This window comes from the organism of the source record quoted next, unplaced genomic scaffold, assembly GCF_019419815.1.
Source record: "Pyrus x bretschneideri cultivar Hongxiangsu unplaced genomic scaffold, Pyrus_bretschneideri_v1 Contig10, whole genome shotgun sequence".
Taxonomy (NCBI): Eukaryota; Viridiplantae; Streptophyta; class Magnoliopsida; order Rosales; family Rosaceae; genus Pyrus; species Pyrus x bretschneideri.
In genome coordinates, this window is record NW_025999391.1 from 5,344,056 (window position 1) to 5,362,206 (window position 18,151).

General features: G+C 37.3%; 1 protein-coding gene and 1 pseudogene across 2 annotated transcripts in view; both read left to right on the plus strand.

The window, feature by feature from the left end:
- The window catches only part of LOC103961661 (putative disease resistance protein At3g14460), a 45,267-nt gene that overhangs the window by 3,204 nt on the left and 23,912 nt on the right, over positions 1 to 18,151 (plus strand). The window lies entirely within an intron of this gene.
- LOC125468421 lies at positions 2,158 to 10,521 on the plus strand (annotated as a pseudogene).

Genomic DNA, 18,151 nt, shown 5'->3' on the forward strand with positions numbered 1-18,151 from the left:
TGCGGTTTACTGTAGGATGTCGAGTCCTCTATTTGTACTATGGAAAGTTCATCCAAGAATGTACGTTCTAGAGTCTAGTTATCCTCCAAATATTTCGCGAGATTAGAGAGGGCAATCCCATTTTTCAGAGTTTGTCACATGTGTAAACACTGCACGAGTCTCTATTAGCTCTACTAAGACCATCTTCAACATTCCGATGACGTACCCAAAAATCATACCCGAATTTAAATTCGGTTCAAAAATAGGTTTATAGTTCTCCGATAGGCTAGAAAACGTCAAGCTAAAATGTCAGGCAAACACCCAAAACTCTAGTCATGTTAACACAATGTGCACACAATGGAAGCCGCCATGGCTTTTGGTGGCAGTAAGTGGCGCCAACAAAGAAACCAAGACTGAGACCCATAAATTTTTACGGAAAAAGGCAATATCATAAAACAAATTAGAACCATACGATTCAAGTCATTCAACACAGGTAAACAAGTTCCTCATTTAAACTTATCAGCGCAAAAGATCTGATTGCTCAAAACGAGATGCTCGACAAGAAGTTCACTAAGATGTAATCCCGAATAAAAGCCAAAAGAAACTCGCCGAGATGTAATCCTCAACAAAAGAATGTATGACTGGCAGGGTAAAAAAGATGACGACACCACTTCATAGCCCTGAACTTTTAATATGTCACCGAATAAAGGAGTTGAAGCTGGGAACCAAGCTTCTCCTCTGCAGATTTTTCAGTCTTCAACCTCAGTTTGGTTAGCTGCTTCTTCCTCTCGTATGCCAACTGAGCCATCTCCTTTCTCTTGTTCTCTAGCTCCTGTGAACACGAAATAAAAAGATGTTCAGTACTTGGCATGTAACTTTACCAACACATGTAACATTGCATTCATACAAATCCGAGAACATCATGCCATGGATGCAAAAACACGTATATGCAAACCTATTGCCAAGCTTAAAGGCAGTTTCCAAATTCGAGCACATCTCAAGAAATTTTAAAAACATATAAAGCCATGTATGATCATGAAAATCATATTCATGGATGAATAAATACATAAACATCATAAAACCAACAAGTGAAACGATGCAAATGATGAAGATAACTCCGTAAGGTAACAAATGTATCGACTCTGCTGTGGCTAACAACAACCTACATTCAATTTACATCCAAACTACATTCAAATTACAAGAAAATACAATCTACATTCAAGTTACTTACAACAAATGAAAGGCAATGTTAACAAATTTCGACATCATTAAACAAGAATTGCAAAAAGCATAAATCTTTTGAGTTGAATTTCATCTTACTTTGATGGTTAGATACGCAAGTGAGTGTTAGATGATAGGTTACCAAGCATTTCCTTAACAATATGATGTATTTTTTAGTGTAGCGTGAAGTTGAGATGCATCACGGTTTAAGGATAAATTTTAGTGTGTGACTAAAGGATTTTAAGTATGTGCGGCCACTCACAAAATAGTCGTTATATTTTCTTAGCATCCAAGGTACCTTGTGATCCCATTGATGTGATAGTTTCTACATACAAACAACTACATAGAAGAATTTTTCTAGAGTAAAGATCATGAATTGGAAAATACAAAAAGATATGTGTTAGAAATCTTTGAAATAAACAAAACAAGTTAGTGAGAATCATGGAATGCACCATCTCAAGTTATGATCATATCCACAAGAGTTTGATATGACCGTTATACAAATTGTAGAGTCGACTCACTGGTTAAAACTCTACCTTCGCAACCAAATATTAAGTATTGATGTGTACACAAAATATTTACTACTCTAGCTACAAGCCTGCACAACCTTTTGATGTTCCTCAGGTTGATAGAAATACAAGAGGGAGGGAAATAAAAAGCTAACCAACAAGCTTTACGATGGGGAATATGAACATTTTCCACATTTTCAGAATGGCAAAAAAAAAAAAAAAAAGTTACGAAAATTTCCACAAAGCAATTATGCCAAAAATTAAAAAACCACCAAACACATTGGGAGTTGTGGTTGGTGGACGAAGAGGGCGACCACCCTTTTACTTGCCCAACCCACCTTTCGCTTGTTTACTCTTTCAAATCAAACTCTGTGAAATCTTCAAAATCTCTGCATTTCCAAGTCTTAGAGGTGAACAAGCAGACCGGCCCCTGACTCTCCGACGACGACGACAATGGCTGGAGACAAAAAGGTTTATACTTTGGCTGAGGTCTCCACTCACAGTGATCGCAAGGACTGCTGGCTCCTCATCGATGAAAAGGTAATGTTCTTGCTTCTTTTGAGCTGCACTTTTCAGTTAAATTTTGGGATTTGTGTGTGTGATTGAGTTTGGGTTTTGCTCTGATTGGATCTGGGTGAAGTGTTTGTTGGTGGGTTCTGACTGGTGTAGTTGAATATTGGTTCATATCATTATTTTGACACCATGTTGGAATAGTTTGATCAGGATGAAATATGTTCGAGATTGCTATAAAAAAACATAGGAAATTACAAGTTTATAGATTGTTATGAGTCAGATTGATAGACATTGGTTGAGATATAGATTTCAACTTAGAGCAACTCCAGCGTTGGAGTCCTCCCCCCTGACAATACACTATTCAATCCACCTAATGAACAGTAAATGCCCTTAATGAACAGTAAGTAGCCATGGCAATAGAATTTGCATCTCCACCGTTACACTTCAATAGCCTTGGCAATAGGCAATAAAATATTAGTATTTTTTTTATTTATAAAATAATACAAACTAATTTTAATTGTAATATCGGATAAGATTTTTAATCGTTCTCGTTGCGCCACGTGTCATTATCCAAAGTAATATTAAATAATACAAAATATTACAAAATAATACAATTATTGGTGATGGATTTCTGATAAGATTATTAACCAATCACGTCGCGCCACGTGTCATAATCGGTTCACAATCTTTGAGGATAGATTTCCATCAGATTTTTAACGAATGACGGCATGCCACGTGTCATAATCTGTTTACAATCTTTGAGGATAGATTTCCATCAGATTTGTAACGAATGACGGGATGCCACGTGACATTATGCACAACCTAATCCTTTCTGAATCCTCTATATAATCCACCATCCATCCTCACAAATCTCACACCAAAATTCTCAAGCTCTCTATCATTATTCATAGTTTCTGCTTCCTTATTCACAAAAATCTGTATCATTATTCATAGTTTCTGTTTCTTTCTTTCAATGTCTTCTTCTTCTTCCTCAAGGATGATGTGGGAATTCAATCAGGAAGAGGAAGAATTGTTTAACGAATCAGAAGCAACATTCAATCACCAGGGGGTAAGAAATGAGAGGGAAGAGGATGAGGAGCGTTGATGAGTATATTTTATATTATATATTTAACCCTATTCTTAGTATATTTTGGTTAATAATTTGGAAGAATTTTGATACTTTGAATTATATTTCCAATATAGGATTTTCGACTTCCTCTGGAGCAAAAGATGGTCAAATGGACGAATTTTGGAGTAATTCCAATTGGAGGACGTTCGTGAGTCATTTAGCTTGATCGTGTCAAAATATCAGATTTTTCTACCAAGCGAATATTTTCTGATAATAAAATAAAGGAGCAATGTGCAGTGCTGGAATAGTAATATTTCGGGCTTGAATTGCATTTTTGGAGCCCAAGATGACCTCGGATGGGTTTGTGGCCTTCTGGAGATGTGTTCAGAATGTTCTTATCTTTAAAACAAGCTATCTTGGGCTGGATTTGGAGGAGATTTGAGGCTAAAACGTGGCTGAACAGTTTATGTGCAGTTTTTCTTAGGTTAATTAGGAATTTATTTTCTATTTTATGTTATTATTATTTAGTTTCTTAGTGGGAATAAAATACTTTAGGGTTAGGGTTTGTGTTTTAGCTTTGAGGGAGATATAAAAAGGGTTTGGCCGTTCTCATTGGGTGGAGGCTTTTCTTTTATGCAACTTTGGGGGATACAGAGAACTTGGCTAGGGTTCTTGGAGATTTTCTACTTTAAGGTGTTTTCATTCCTTTTATTCTTAATAATATGTTCTATGATTTCAATTATGAATATGCGTAACTAATTCCTTTTGCTAGGGTGAAGCCGTAAGCCTTAGCATAAATATGTGACTTTTATTTAATTGCTTATGATTGATTGCATGCATACTTTGAATTATTGATCACCGTGATTAAAACTATCTAATTGTCTTAATGCCTGATCACCATTAGGATCTTTAGAAAAGTAATTTGATGCAATTTTGGTCGGAAGGTTCCCTGAAATTGATGCTGGCTTCTTGTGATTAATAATTGTAATTTCACTTAAGATGAACACCACGTCTTAAGGGTTGCATGGTTTTTCAAAGGGTTTTCATAAAGCATAATGAGTCTCTCATGTTCAGATTTGATCCGAACGTCCGGACGGGTTGCATGTTAGATATACGTTCTATGTTGGAGGTTCCAAGTAGAATATAAATTAGGAAAACCTAACCTTCAAAGTGGCATGTATAGATCATAAGTAATTGATAAAAATACATAGGATTGCTAGGTGATGGTGAAACCCTAGTGTTTTCTTAATTTGATTTTTCCAAAACAGTTTTATTTTCCTTTCATCTTTAATATTGCATATTAGTTTATTTTTATTAATTAAATTCGTTTTAATTTAAGTAGGTTATAAAACCAATCAACTCAATTTTCTGCTTTACAGTAATTAATTAAAATTTAGTTTGTTTCGAATTATTTAATAATCCCTGTGGAGAACGACCTTGCAAGAACCGTTTATACTACAACAACCTTGTCATTCTTGCAAGTAATATAAGAGTTTTTAACCCGATTGCATGTGTGGTAAAATCTCTATCAAGCGTCAAATGAGAGATGACAAAGTAAGAAGGGGCAGAGCCTCACATTCCCGTCGAGCCATCCAAGCTGCGGCTCAGATCTGCAGGCCCAGCCGTTCCGGAAACCTTGATAGAAGCAGGCAACGACGAGGTATGGAACTCTTGGATGATTATTTTGTTCCTAATAGTGCATTCCCTGATACGTACTTTAGACGTCGTTTTAGAATGGAACGATATTTGTTCAACAAAATCATGATTGCTGTTTGCAACCATGATTCTTATTTTGTGCAAAAAAAAGATGCTTTTGGTGCTATGGGTCTACTGCCTGAGCAAAAAATTATTGCTGCCTTGCGGATGCTTGCATATGGAGCATCTGCAGACCAAGTGGATGAGATAACGAGGATGGGGCAATCAACCATTCTTGAGTCCCTGATGAGGTTTTGCGGAGCAATCGAATCTATCTACACCGATGAGTACCTCCGCAAACCTACACACATGGACTTGGAGCGGTTGTTGAAGAAGGCGGAGATGCGTGGCTTTCCTAGGATGATTGGAAGCATTGATTGTATGCACTGGACGTGGAAAAACTGTCCAAGTGCATGACAAGGCGCTTACGGGGACAGAAAGGAGCAAAAAGTATCATTCTGGAGGCGGTGGCATCTTTTGATACATGAATTTGGCACGCCTTTTTCGGGGTCCCGAGAGCTTAAAATGACATCAACGTCTTTGCCCAATCCCCAGTGTTCAACGATGTCCTGCAAGGAAAGGCACCAAAAGTTACGTATGAGGTCAACGGACGTATGTACGACGGGCCATACTACCTAGCTGACGACATCTACACGCGCTGGTCAACATTTGTCAAAACAGTGCCACGTCCACGGAGTGCAAAGGAAAAACACTTTGCAAGCTGTCAAGAGGGGTGCAGGAAGGATGTGGAGCGTTGTTTCGGTATCCTCCAAGCTCGCTGGGCGATCGTCAGGGGTGCTGCCAGATTGTTTGATGTAGAGTCGCTTCGATCCATCATGATGACGTGCATCATTCTTCACAACATGATTGTGGAAGATGAGTACGATTATGAATATGTTGATGAATATGAGCCAGACCCGATGAACAATTCAAGAACACGTATATATTGTGCTCATGACGCCACCGATGAGCCCGTGCAACATGAGCCATTACAAAGGGATGAACGTTACAATGAAAGGCTCATTGAACGATATACTGCATTTCAAATGCCAGACATGCACAATGCCCGACAAATTGACTTGATAGAGCACCAGTGGGCATTGAAACAAGCTGAAGATAATTAAGTTCATTTAGTGTGTTTTATTGAATTTGATATGTTTATGTTATTTTATTTGGTGTGTTTTATTATTTGGTATGTTTATGTAATTTTTTAATGTTTATGTTTATGTAATTCTTAGTATATGTAATTCTTAGTATGTTTATGTTTATGTAATTCTTAGTATATGTTTATTTTTATGTTTATGTTTATTTAATTCTTAGTATATGTAATTCTTAGTATGTTTATGTTTATGTAAAGGACTTTTAATTAGAACCATGGACTTTTAATTAGAACGATGGACTTTTAATAAATAACTTACCAAATTAATTTGAATAAATATTCAAGAAATTGGAAACAACATAAATAATACAAACAATAAATAATAAATTACAACCCAAAGTGATTGGAAAATTATGGGCTCCGATTACAAAAAGTACTCTATTCGGTATCACTTAACCAATTTGTGGTGCTAGGATGATCTTCTCTTGTGGTGCTAGAACCACCTTGGTTTGCTATCGTTTCTCTTGCACGCCTCCTTCGCACCACGTCCGCTTTCTCTGACTTCCAAAAATATTTAGAATTTGGAGACTTCCCTTCTAAAGACATGTTCATAATCTCACGATCTTGTTGAGCCCGTCTTTCTTCTCTAACATGTTCCTTTTCTTGCCTAAGTAGCTCTCTTTCTCTCTCATTAGCATAAAATTCTCTCTCAACAGCTGCTTGTTTTGATGCCTCTCTAGCCTTATCAGCCTCATCTTTCGCCAGGTCCCTCGCCAAAGTCAATTCACCTTGGCGAGTAAGTTCTTCCATGAACTTTGCATAATCGTTCTTCGAAGCACTCCCTTTTCTCTTTGAAGCCTTCTTACCTTCAGGCCTAATTGGAAAACGGGTCGAACCCGACGCTTGTTCAGGGAGGGGCGTTTCGGGCACTTGTTCTGCATCATCTTTATTAACATGATCGGGTGTAAAGTGTAGAGGGGTGCTGTTCATGTGCACTTCTGGACCGACCTGCACAACTCTAAATTTAGGACAATCTTTGACAATATTCCAACATTCCCACCGGTTGAATGATTTATTTTTGCTTTTGGTTTTGGCAGCGTACCAAGCTTGTGCTTAAAGTTCTTACACAATAAAAATAAGTAACAAATAAATAATACAAATAAGTAAGAAGGCTTCAAGTTTAGTAAATAATGAAAATACGTAACAAATAAATAATTATAATGAAAATAAGTAACTAGCAAATATATACATATATATATAAGTAACAAATATAATGAAAATAAGTAAGAAGGCTTCAAGTTTAGTAAATAATGAAAATAAGTAACAAATAAATAATTATAATGAAAATAAGTAACTAGCAAATATATACATATATATATATATATATATATAAGTAACAAATATAATGAAAATAAGTAAGAAGGCTTCAAGTTTAGTAAATAATGAAAATAAGTAACTAGCAAATATATATATATATATATATGTCATGTTAATCATAACATGGGGCTAGAGTTCCAAGTTTAGTAAATAAATAATACAAACAAACAAAAAATAAATAATACAAACAACATAATTATAATGTAACAAATAAGTAACAATAAATAATAAATTTTGTACGTAACAAATAAATAATACAAACAATAAATAATAAATTATGTAGATAACAAATAAATAATACAAACAAATAATTATATTGTTACCTGATCCGAGTAATTTTCTCCACTTCGAATATTACTACTAGCTTGTGCCAAAGCGTCTCTCCACGTACTAAACGATTGGCTAAGTAATTTCCAACGATTGGACATCGATTCTTTGGTTCTTTTCCCACCAATTTTCCCAAGAAAATTGGTATGAATAAGACTCCACATTTCTCGCAACTGCATCTCATTACCCGTAAGCGAACTATGAGTAACTTCAACCCAGCTAGTACACAACGCAACATCTTCAATAAGCGACCAATTCGTACCTGCACCAGTGGTCATTTTGTTGAAAAAAAATGGATTCAAACTTTGAGACAAAGAAAGGAATGTGATTGAAAGTAGTTGAGAAAATATGAAATTGTTGTGTAAGGTAGATGATAATGAGAAGGTATTTATAGAAAAGTAAAAACAATTTTTTTTACAATTTTTTTCAGATTTTTTTTTGAATTTTTTACAATTTTTTTTAATTTTTTATTCAATTAATTAATCTCTGCCGTTGGATATAAAAAAATTAGAATTCCAACGCTCCAGATTGTGCCACGTGTCACAACGGTAACTTTTCAGATTTTTAAAACTATTTTTTCATTTATTTTTTTATTTATAAAGCATTTTAATATCCACCGTTGATCTCAGATCGAACGGTGGATATTAAATCTGACTTTTTTTTTTTTTTTTACCGTTGAGATCTAACGGTCCACATTAAGTGACCGTTAAGATCTAACGCACCGTGGGAAGCCACGTGGCTTCCCAACGGTAACTGACACAACCCGTTTTTTTTCTGATTTTTGTGTCGGGACGCGCCCCCACGCGCTGGTGGGGTGCACGCGCCTGACACAAAAAAAATAAAATATTACGCTGACGCCACCCTGGCGTCAGCATGACGTCATCCCCACCTCGGACTCAAGGGCTGGCAATCCCTCATGGGCCCTTTGCTCGGGCCTCCCCCTTCCACCGGGCTTCCTCACGCTGGAGGCTTGCCACCGGCCCTCGGGCCTTTGTTTTGGACACTGTCCCCCGAGCAATTTGCTACGGTGGGAATGCTCTTATAGGAGCATGATTCAACTGCTGATGGATATGCATTTCTTTTGTGTTTTTAGTGAAATTTATCGCCTCTAAAGGCGATAGTTTGTGCTTATGCTGCGCATTGGTTTCTCCTAAAACAGGTGATACTTTATGAAGAATAGCTAATTATTAAGATTTTAGTTGGTGGTGAAATGATTGATTAAGTTTAATGAAATTAATGCCTGAAGGCACAGTAAATAAAAAATGGTACAAATTTTGCAGATGGACTATACAAAGCCGGTTCCCAGCTGGCCAGCCCTCTTCGTGTTACATCCCGGCCCGGGCGGGACCACTTCCCGGGCCCAACTCCACCGTAGCACGATATTGTCCGCTTTGGGCCCCTAGCACACCCTCACGATTTTGTTTCTGGGAACTCACACGAGAACTTCCCAGTGGGTCACCCATCATGGGAGTGCTCTCGCGCACTACTCGCTTAACTTCGGAGTCTCATGGAACCCGAAGCCAGTGAGCTCCCAAAAGGCCTCGTGCTAGGTAGAGATGAGAATACACATATAAGGATCACTCCCCAAGGTGATGTGGGATGTCACAATCCACCCCCCTTAGGGGCCCGACGTTCTCGTCGGCACACCACGGCCAGGGTTAGGCTCTGATACCAAATTGTCGCATCTCGGCCAGGGACGGATCACTTCCCGGGCCCGCTCCACCACCATAGAACGATATTGTCCGCTTTGAGCTTACCATTCCCTCACGGTTTTGTTTCTGGGAATTCATACGAGAACTTCCCAGTGGGTCACCCATCATGGGAGTGCTCTCGCACGCAACTCGCTTAACTTCGGAGTTCCATTAAGCGGAGTTCCCATGGAACCCGAAGCCAGTGAGCTCCCAAAAGGCCTCGTGCTAGGTAGACATGGGAATATAAATATAAGGATCACTCCCCTGGATGATGTGGGATGTCACACTTCGATTCCTCATTAAATTAAGTAGTAGTAGTGTAGCTGAAACTTGGCATAGTTCAGGTTCCTTTCTTAGTAAGCATAGATTATACGTTTCGGTCCACTGTGCTCACGTTCATTGCCAACTGATGTGCCCGCAGTTCTATGTTACAAAATTCGACTGTAATAATGCTTCCATTTGTCAATTATTTGTATCTCAAGGAAAAACATGTTGCTCTTTGGGTGTGTTCACTGCCAATCCTTTGGGGAGGGAGTAGCAATATGGAAGAAATTTGCAGTCAAGTGAGGGCAAATTATTTATATTGTGATAAATGTGTTGGAACAGGTATATGATGTAACAAAATTCTTGGAGGACCATCCTGGTGGTGATGAGGTCTTATTGGCAGCCACAGGTAGGACACAGTGACACTCTCTCTCAAACAAACTTAATTGTTCCCCTTTTTGTATGCACACAACGCAATATATCAGCCGAAACAGAAACCTATTGACTCGATGTGATTCATGGTCCTAAAGTGATCTGTGGTTTGCAGGAAAAGATGCAAGTAATGATTTCAGGCCACAGTTCCAGTGCTAGAGCAATGACGGATGAGTTTTACGTTGGAGACATTGATTCAGCATCCATCCCCGCGAAGAGGATGCACACTCCTCCCAAGCAGCTGATTTCGTTATCAAACTCCTCCAGTTCCTTGTTCCTCTGCTAATTCTGGGCTTGGCCTTTGGCGTCCGCTTCTACACCAAATCGTCAACAGCACAAATGTAGAAGCCGAAAGAGAAGTGAGAATGCTTTCGAATATGTTTATGACTGGGTCGCAAAGACCCTTCGTTAGTTTTTGGGTTTGGAAATGTAGTTGATGAAGGGATGTTAGGATGTATTTGACTTCTTTGTGGTAATGAGTTTAAGCCTTTGCTTTCAAACTGAACTTGAATTATGAGTCGTGTTGCTGATACGACATATCGTGGGACTGATCAAGGCCCAATACCCACATAAGTTTTACAGACCTGCTATTTACACCCAGCGATTCCATCACTGCACCCAACATACAAAAACGATGTTGGGTTCCTTTCCCATTCTACTCCCGCCTACTTCAACCTTCATTTAAAAATCAGAAAACAACAAAAAACATATTTTAGACAAAAGAAAACACCTGCAAAACCCATGTTCGATCATGGCCTCCATCTCCGTGATGGTTGGCGAGCATGCAAGCACCATGGTCGACCATGGCCTCTATCTCCATGGAGGTCGGCTTGAGGGTGCCTTGTATCACAAATCTCTTCATGGAGGCCACAACTAGTAGAGAAAGTTGCCTACTCTATAGATCCCACTATGACGATATTTTGAGTTACTTATTTTCATGTGTCTTAACATTTGTGCATAGCAATACATGATTGGTAAGAGAATCGATATAGTGGCATCTGCAAAACAGTTCTTCACTACCAAATATTCATGACTTGATTGACTTCTGTTTTGTTTTTTCTTTTACGCAAATTAGTCATCTATTACATACCCTTTAATGAGAAACACTTCAAACCAATACTTAAAAAAAAAAAAAAATATCGACCTAACTTTGCAAAAGAATTATCACAATTAAGAATCAATTAGAATATAACAAGTGAATAGCCGATGAGCTATCTCCTCCGATTAAAATACTTTTATGTTTTTGTATAAAATTTAAAATTAGGAGAGGTGTTCTTCTAACTCAGAGCAAGCCCAGCGTTGGGTTTGGCTCGGGGGACAGGCTCGAAAACAAGGGCCCGAGGGCCGGTGAGAGGGCTCCAGCGTGGGCTAGCCCGACCGAAGGTGGAGGCCCGAGCTCCGAGCCCGTGGGGGATTGCCAGCCCGAGAGCCCGAGGGGGGAGTGACATCATGCTGACGCTAGCCTGGCGTCAGGGCAATATTTAATTTTTTTTGTGTCAGGCGCGTGCACCCCACTCGCGCGTGGGGGCGCGTCGCCGACACAAAAATAAAAATAAAAAAAGGTTTGTCAGTTACCGTTGGGAAGCCACGTGGCTTCCCACGGTCCATTAGATCTCAACGGTTACTTAATGTGGACCGTTCGATCTCAACGGTCAAAAAAAAAAAGTCAGATTTAATATCCACCGTTCGATCTGAGATCAACGGTGGATGTTAATATTCTTTATAAATAAATAAAAATGAAAAAATAGTTTTAAAATTTAGAAAAGTTACCGTTGTGACACGTGGCACAATCTGGAGTGTTGGAATTCAAATTTTTTTATATCCAATGGCAGAGATTAATTAATTGAATAAAAATTTTAAAAAAATTGTAAAAAATTCAAAAAAATTCAAAAAAAAAATCTGAAAAAAATTGTAAAAAAAATTGTTTTTACTTTTCTATAAATACCTTCTCATTATCATCTACCTTACACAACAATTATATATTTTCTCAACTACTTTCAATCACATTCCTTTCTTTGTCTCAAAGTTTGAATCCATTTTTTTCAACAAAATGACCACTGGTGCAGGTACGAATTGGTCGCTTATTGAAGATGTTGCGTTGTGTACTAGCTGAGTTGAAGTTACTCATAGTTCGCTTACGGGTAATGAGATGCAGTTGCGAGAGATGTGGAGTCTTATTCATACCCATTTTCTTGAGAAAATTGGTGGGAAAAGAACCAAAGAATCGATGTCCAGTCGTTGGAAATTACTTAGCCAATTGTTTAGTATGTGGAGAGACGCCTTGGCACAAGCTAGTAGTAATATTCGAAGTGGGGAAAATTACTCGGATCAGGTAACAATATATTATTTATTTGATACCCAAATTTACATTATAATTATTTGTTTGTATTATTTATTTGTTACCTACATAATTTATTATTTATTGTTTGTATTATTTATTTGTTACGTACAAAATTTATTATTTATTGTTTGTATTATTTATTTGTTATTTATTATTTATTTGTTACCTACATAATTTATTATTTATTATTTGTATTATTTATTTGTTACCTACATAATTTATTATTTATGGTTTGTATTATTTATTTGTTACCGACTTACATTATAATTATGTTGTTTGTATTATTTATTTGTTACTTATTTTCATTATAATTATTTATTTGTATTATTTATTTGTTACTTATTTTTATTGTGTAGGAACTTCAAGCACAAGCTTGGTACGCTGCCAAAACCAAAAGCAAAAATAAATCATTCAACCGGTGGGAATGTTGGAATATTGTCAAAGATTGTCCTAAATTTAGAGTTGTGCCAGTCGGTCCAGAAGTGCACATGAACAACACCCCTCTACACTCTACACCCGATCATGTTGATGAAGATGATGCAGAAGAAGTGCCCGAAACGCCCCTCCCTGAACAAGCGTCGGGTTCGACCCGTTATCCAATTAGGCCTCAAGGTAAGAAGGCTTCAAAGAGAAAAGGGGGTGCTTCCAAGAATGATTATGCAAAGTTCATAGAAGAACTTACTCGCCAAGGTGAATTGACTTTGGCGAGGGAAATGGCGATGAGGCTGATAAGGCTAGAGAGGCAGCAAAAGCAGCAGCTGTTGAGAGAGAATTTTATGCTAATGAGAGAGAAAGAGAGCTACTTAGGCAAGAAAGGGAACATGTTAGAGAAGAAAGACGGGCTCAACAAGATCGTGAGATTATGAACATGTCTTTAGAAGGGAAGTCTCCAAATTCTAAATTTTTTTTGGAAGTCAGAGAAAGTGGACGTGGTGCGAAGGAGGCGTGCAAGAGAAACGATAGCAAGCCAAGGTGGTTCTAGCACCGCAAGAGAAGATCATCCTAGCACCACAAATTGGTTAAGTGATGATGAATAGAGTACTTTTTGTAATCGAAGCCCATAATTTTCCAATCACTTTGGGTTGTAATTTATTATTTATTGTTTGTATTATTTATGTTGTTTCCAATTTCTTGAATATTTATTCAAATTAATTTGGTAAGTTATTTATACTAAGAATTGCATATACATAAACATAAACATAAAAAAATTACATATACTAAGAATTACATAAACATAAACATAAAAAAATTACATAAACATAAACATAAACATAAACATACTAAGAATTACATAAACATAAACATAAAAAAATTATATAAACATACCAAATAATAAAACACACCAAATAAAATAACATAAACATACCAAATAAAAAAAAAACACAGTAAATGAACTTAATTATCTTCAGCTTGTTTCAATGCCCATTGGTGCTCTATCAAGTCAATTTGTCGGGCATTGTGCATGTCTGGCATTTGAAATGCAGTATATCGTTGAATGAGCCTTTCATTGTAACGTTCATCCCTTTGTAATGGCTCATATTGCACGGGCTCATCGGTGGCGTCATAAGCACAATATATACGTGTTCTTGAATTGTTCATTGAGTCTGGCTCATATTCATCAACAGCTTCATAATCGTACTCATCTTCCACAATCATGTTGTGAAGAATGATGCACGTCATCATGATGGCTCGAAGCGACTCTACATCAAACAATCTGGCAGCACCCCTGACGATCGCCCAGCAAGCTTGGAGGATACCGAAACAATGCTCCACATCCTTCCTGCACCCCTCTTGACAGCTTGCAAAGTGTTTTTCCTTTGCACTCCGCGGACGTGGCACTGTTTTGACAAATGTTGACCATCGCGGGTAAATGCCGTCAGCTAGGTAGTATGGGCCGTCGTATATACGTCCGTTGACCTCATACATAACTTTTGGTGCGTTTCCTTGCAAGACATCGTTGAACACTGGGGATTGGGTAAGGACGTTGATGTCATTTTGAGCTCCCGTGACCCCGAAAAAGGCGTGCCAAATCCATGTATCAAAAGATGCCACTGCCTCCAGAATGATACTTTTTGCTCCTTTTCTGTCCCCGTAAGCGCCTTGCCATGCACTTGGACAGTTTTTCCACGTCCAGTGCATACAATCAATGCTTCCAATCATCCCAGGAAAGCCACGCATCTCCACCTTCTTCAACAGCCGCTCCAAGTCCATGTGTGTAGGTTTACGGAGGTACTCAGCGGTGTAGATAGATTCGATTGCTCCGCAAAACCTCATCAGGGACTCAAGAATGGTTGATTTCCCCATCCTCGTTATCTCATCCACTTGGTCTGCAGATGCTCCATATGCAAGCATCCGCAAGGTAGCAGTAATTTTTTGCTCAAGCAGTAGACCCATAGCACCAAAAGCATATTTCTTTTGCACAAAATAAGAATCATGGTTGCAAACAGCAATCATGATTTTGTTGAACAAATGTCGTTCCATTCTAAAACGACGTCTAAAGTACGTATCAGGGAATGCACTATTATGAACAAAATAATCATTCAAGAGTTTCATACCTCGTCGTTGCCTGCTTCTATCAAGGTTTCTGGAACGGCTGGGCCTGCAAATCTGAGCCGCAGCTTGGATGACTCGACAGGAATGTGAGGCTCTGCCCATTCTTACTTCGTCATCTCTCCTTTGACGCTCCTCATCATCTTCCCTCTCATTTCTTACCCCCTGGTGATTGAACATTGCTTCTGATTCGTTAAACAATTCTTCCTCTTCCTGATTGAATTCCCACATCATCCTTGAGGAAGAAAAAGAAGACATTTTAAGAAAGAAACAAAAACTATGAATAATGATACAGATTTTTGTGAATAAGGAAGCAGAAACTATGAATAATGATAGAGATCTTATCCGAAATTACAAATAAAATTATTTTGTATTATTTAATAATACTTCGGATAATGACACGTGGCGCAACGAGAACGATTAAAAATCTTATCCGATATTACAATTAAAATTATTTTGTATTATTTTATAAATAAAAAAAAAATACTAATATTTTATTGCCTATTGCCAGGGCTATTGAAGTGTAACGGTGGAGATGTAAATTCTATTGTCAGGGCTATTTACTGTTCATTAAGGGCATTTACTGTTCATTAGGTGGATTGAATAGTGCATTGCCAAGGAGGAGGGCTCCAACGCTGGAGTTGCTCTCACAAATTTTTTTCCTCTTAAGTTTGGGTGATTGAGTACCATGATCAAATTCTTGGGGCATATAGGAACCCTCTAGGGTTCGATATCTATCCATTTTTAGAAAGTTTCAATCTGTTTTAGGACCATTTTTGGATAATCCATTATTAAAATAAGAGCAAAAGCCAAAAGGAAGAACAAGAAACAAAACAAGACAAGTTTGATTTAAGTGGAAGTAGTGGAATTATGCTTCTGGCTTGTTTTGTTTCTTGTTTTTCCTTCTGGCTTTTGCTACCAAATAGTCATGACTTCTGTTTTGTTTTTTCTTTATGTATATTAGTCATCTATTACGTTACTCTTTAAAGAGAAAAACTTCAGACCAGTACTTAGAAAGATATTGAGCTAACTTTGCAAAAGAAATATCACAAATAAGAATCAATTAGAATATGAAAAGTGAATAGCTGATGAGCTCCTTGCTCGGATTAAACTATTTTAAGAGTTTTTGTATAATACTTAATTATTAGTGTTTCTTCAAACTTACAATTTTTTCTTTGAAGTTTGGGTGATTGAGTGTTTATGACCAAAATCTTTGGTTGGATATCTATCCATTTTTGGAAAGTTTCTATATGGTTTAGGTAGGGCCAATTTTGGATAATCCGATAATTAAATAAGTAGAAAAAAAAAGCCAGAAGGCAAAACAAGACAAGTTGGATTTAAGTGGAAGTAGTGGAATAATGGAAGAGGAAACAATAAAAGAGTAGGATCAGGGTCGACGGGTGCCGATGATCTCGGGGCCCCTCCATTGGATCATAATGTTGTTTGCCGCACATCCTTAAATTCGTCCAATCCTATGCTGCTCTTGAGGAGAAATTTTTTTTGTTTCGTAACATAAGTGGTACACCACGTGTTATTATATAAGCAGTGTTTTACGTTAAAAATTAATAACATAAAAAATAAAATATTTTGTGTTAAAAATTAATAACATAAAAAATAAAATTTCCACTACTTATACAGATGACGTACCATTTTATATTTCGGGGATATGAAAAAGTCTCTTGCTCTTGAGGCTCTGCTTTGACTGCGCACCACAAGATATTTTGAGCACAATAATCCCCAAGTTCCCAACTGGTTATCTTTACTTGAAAATGATAAAATATTGAAAAAGGATCCTCACCGGATTCTTTTTTTTGAGAATCCTAGAGATTCCGTGATCTCGACCGTTCATCGTACATCATGCAGTTAGTTTTCGTTAGGTACTATTTATATTTAATTTTAAATTTTAAAATAATTTATGTCCGCACGATGTACAATGGACAATCTCGATCACGTGATCCCTTAGATCCCCAAGAAAATGATCCAATGAGGATCATTTTCCAAATATATTCTTGTATAGAACTCGTTTGTAAATGTTTTTAAAATGTCTAAAATCGTTTTTGGTAAAAACATTTTTTGAACTAATTCTTAGTGAAAATATAAGTAAGTGGTACTGGAAAATCACTTAAAATGTTTTCTGGAATAAGCGCATAACTAATGTTTTTTGCCAGAAAGCACTTGAAGTGCTTTTGAAACTAAAAATATTTTCTCTAAAAACGCTTTCAGTTATTTTAAAATCGCTTCCAATAAGCTCTTAGCTATCTTCGTTGTTTTTTTTTTTTTTGATATATTCAATTTAAAAATTAAAAATAAAGAAAAGTACGTGACAAGTTAAAAAGAATGTAAAAATTGCCTACTTGCTCGTCAATATCATATCATAAGTGTATGTTTATACTCAATCACTACCTCTTCTTTGGTAATATGGCCACACCATTTTAGTTTTTAGCATTGTCTGTCTATACGCCTTGTAATATCGACTATGGGAATATTACTTGATGTTTTCATATTTCAGGGGAGTGTGCATCAGTGATCTAATACCATTTTATCTCGGGAAGCTTTTTAGAAAATCCAGGGCCTCCGATGACGTTTTCTCGAATGTTAATCTTACTCCTACCTTCTAGCTTCAGAGTTCTTATACATCTGGAGTGCTCATTCCCGTGATGCACATACCTATTTTCTGCTAGTGGTAAGCACCAATTTTGTGTTTTAATGAAGTTTAACCTGATGCTGGATGCAGTTAGGGATTGGAAAAGAGAGATCTTTAAGTATAACCTCTGCAGTGCAAAAATATGGCAACCTCATCGGTTTCGGTAAGCTGTAAAGCTTATTTGTTTTAGATCCTTTTTATCATGTTTCGAATGTGCAAAGTTATGAATGATTCAAAGTTTAAGTCATGAGTTGACGTACTCCCATAGGCCAATATATGTACAAGTTTTGAGGTAGTGTTGTATAAGAAGATTATAGCAATCCATTACGCTTGAATTCTGGTATTAGATAGTGACGTTTCAGTGCATATTGGCTTTCAGTTGAACGATTTTTGCTTGGAGTGAGAAATCCAAAGGCATTTCTAGCGGGGACCCTGGTTAG